This window comes from Tupaia chinensis, unplaced genomic scaffold (assembly GCF_000334495.1).
Source record: "Tupaia chinensis unplaced genomic scaffold, TupChi_1.0 Scaffold000709_1, whole genome shotgun sequence".
NCBI classification, from domain to species: Eukaryota; Metazoa; Chordata; class Mammalia; order Scandentia; family Tupaiidae; genus Tupaia; species Tupaia belangeri.
Genome location: NW_006160232.1, coordinates 1,294,718 through 1,297,907, shown reverse-complemented (window position 1 = coordinate 1,297,907; position 3,190 = coordinate 1,294,718). Strand labels below are relative to the sequence as shown.

Here is a 3,190-nt window from a genome sequence, read left to right as displayed (position 1 = left end):
GGGGCCTAAGAATGCACTACAATTTCAAAGCAAACTAAGACAAAAGAAACAATCTTCCAAAGAAATGTTACAAAAGAATATAGGAAGCCATCTATGACTCTAAAGGAAAGGAAGAAGACAGAAGATTCAACTGAGTAAAATTCATAACATGGCTGAAAGGATAGGCTTTTTCTAACCTTTCTTAGATATCCCTGGGATTGGGATTTATGTTTCTCAGATATCATGTACTCAGTTATTTAGCTTCTCAAATACCAAAATAGCAAAAAAAGCATTCCCCATCACCTCCCATGCAGTACCCTCCCCCCCAATACCACCACTTGGAGTAAACTCACGTAAAGGCAAAGAAGAGTGTTGTAGCTCCCACTAAGAAGATGGCGGCTGCTGAGACCGGGACATACTTGCTGGGTTTGAATCTCTTTCCAGACTCTGAGGGCATGTTGGAGCTCTGATGGGAGATCTGCCCTGCCGCATAGCCCAGGCCCACACAGCGGCAGAACAGACAAGAAAATGGGATGAGGGAAACAACAGAGAGGAATACAGAAAGAAACCAGGGAAACCGAAAATATTAAATTATCACCCTTCCCCCTCCCAAATAAAACCAAAAGTCAAAAGATCTCAAATGAAAGAAAGCACATGGGAGGGGGAAAGGTGATTTCAAACAGTGAATAACCACCTCCCCAGAACAAGGCAGAAGGGGAGATTAAGAAACACAACTTATACAGTCTAAAAATTTCAGACGAACAGTAGGCTGTACACATGCAAATGATTGCAGGTGGAGAACATGGAGAGTCACTCAGACCAAGGTATAGCTCATGGATGGAAGCGCATCTTCAAAAGAAAAGAAGGGGAGAATATCAGGGTAGGGCAGAAAACTTCAGGCAGGGAAAAATTCTTCTGAGGAGATACTGTAGTACCTCCACAACTATCACACTTCCACAAATGTGAGCACACTGAAGGTGTGTGCTCTATGTATCTACTTTAATCCAAAAACAAATCTGGGGCCCTCTCCAGCTTTAAAAAGAAGCTGTTTTCACTGCAATTCCTGTCCCTTTTTGGCAGTCTTCTCAATGCCACCACTCCCACACCTTGACTTCACCAGGGCTTGTAGTCTGGCAGTGGTAGTTTAATTTGATTTTTCTCTCTCTCTCAGTGGCTACAGCAGGACAACAGCTGTTACAAGAATGAGTTGTAAATCCTTTTCTTTGAAGGGAAAGGAAATAAAGAGAGGGCAAGCTTGTCTTCAATCTCTTTTTTGTTATTCCCAAGCCCTTTAAGGGCTCCGTTTCCTATAGAGTTCATGCAAAACTAAAAGGAAACTTAAAATCCTTAAAGCCATGTTCTTCTCGATGAGCAAAACAAGATGAAAAAACTAACTCCACTTGATGACACTTTAAAAAAATTACTGTGAATGAAAGCAAAGTTCCAAAGGTGTCCCTGTTTCCAGGTTAGACAACGTCTCTGATTTGTCTTCTTCAATTGCGGGCTTTCCAAATGCAGAGTTCAACTGGGTAATGGTGCCTCACCTGGAGAAAAACAAATATTTTTATCAGAAAGTATTTCAGGGCTTTGCTCAAGAACACCAAGGATATAACTCCCTAGACTGCTGTGTTAAACTGTACCTTCGAAAGAAAAAGATTTATTTCTACTTGGCTTACATGTATGTGGGGATACATGAATTGGGATGAAAATGGATTCAGAATCCTTCACTCTCTTAAGTGCTGTTCAGATTGGAGGAGAACATGTTTTGCCTGACCTAAGGTCATCAAAGGGCTAGCTCTTCCACAAGGCTCACCTCACTTGACACAAATGGTCAGTAAGAAATACCAAGAATATAAAAATCTAAAAACAACAAGGGCACAGCAGTGAACAGCAGTCCTAGAATAGAGATTTCTCTTTGAACAAAGAAATGACAATGAAAAAGAGAAAAACACAACCTCAGAATTAGGACACTAAGTCTCATTTCTGTGGGTATGTCTCTTACCCCTCTATGCTTCTCACTTATAACCCTAAAGAGGCAGAAGCAGGATTTTTGCACCCATTGAAGAATTTGAGTAAAAAAATGTTCTGGCACTGAAAGGCAAGATTCTCTCTATAAGAAATGGAGTCTACCAACAGAGTTGGTGCTTTTCTTCTCAATTAGTCCTTCCAATTTGACACTTTTTTATTCCTATACTGGCCCATTAGGAAGTAAACCCAGCTCCACCTAGCCCAATATGATTAAGAGTAACAATTATTTCTGTTGATGATAGTAACAAAATAACACAAGCACCTTGGGTTTTATAGGCTGCTTTTCATCTGATGATCTCAAAGCACTTTACTCACATTATCTGGTGACACAGTCCCTTATCCCACTCCGTAAAATTGAAGGCTAGAGAACGCCTGAGGCAGTTTCACTGAATCACTTGAGCACCCAGGTCCAGAACCCAGGAGTACATATGTCCCTTTGCTGACACAAACCCTTGTTACCTCTTTTATCCACTCCATTACCTACCCGGTAATGATAACTTGGAATGTGCAGACCAAAAATTATACTTAGGTGAGATTTTAAAAAAGAAAACAGTGTTAATCCCTTGAAGCAGTCTAGTATTCCTTAATATCAAAGGCACAGATTAAAACTATCTGATTTTAGGGCCAGCCAGTGGCATGGTGGTTTAAGATAGCGAGATCCCATTAGGCCAACTAGGCAGTTGGAGTACTGGATGCAGAAGCTTCAAAACTACACAGAGTACATATGCATGTGTGCTCAAATTTTCCAAAGGAAAACCTAAGGAGAAAGGGCTGCACTGGGGCCATCCTCCAGGTGGGCTGCTTTCTTACTTTCCCTGTCTCCCTGAGGCAAATGCTCATGCTCTTTAGCAAATTTAAAAAACAATAGATATGGAGACTGAAATACAAACAACCCTGGAATGTACCATTTCCTCTCTCACCTGTGACACAGACAACTAAGGCAACTTCCTTAGATTTAGCTCTCTGAAAACAAGGTTCTAGGGGCCGGCAGGTGGCATGGTGATTAAGATGCTGGATTCCAAGACCAACAGTTAGCGTAATGACTATGTCGCTGGACTCCCACATAGTCGACTGCGGCTTAAACTCACGCCGGGCACTTGTGCGTGCGTGCCCAAGATCCTGAGAGGAGAATGGAGGAGAAGGAATTGCAGCGTGGCCATCACCCCTGGGGGGTGATTTCTCA

At 42.0% G+C, this 3,190-nt stretch overlaps 1 long non-coding RNA gene across 1 annotated transcript in view; it reads right to left on the bottom strand.

Moving 5' to 3' along the window:
- Positions 1 to 1,021: 1,021 nt before the first annotated feature.
- LOC114010094 (uncharacterized) overlaps positions 1,022 to 3,190 on the bottom strand; it is a 9,756-nt gene continuing 7,587 nt past the window's right edge. The window contains exon 2 of the long non-coding RNA XR_003551481.1: positions 1,022 to 1,523. This is a non-coding gene — a long non-coding RNA (uncharacterized LOC114010094). The remainder of the gene's footprint in view (positions 1,524 to 3,190) is intronic.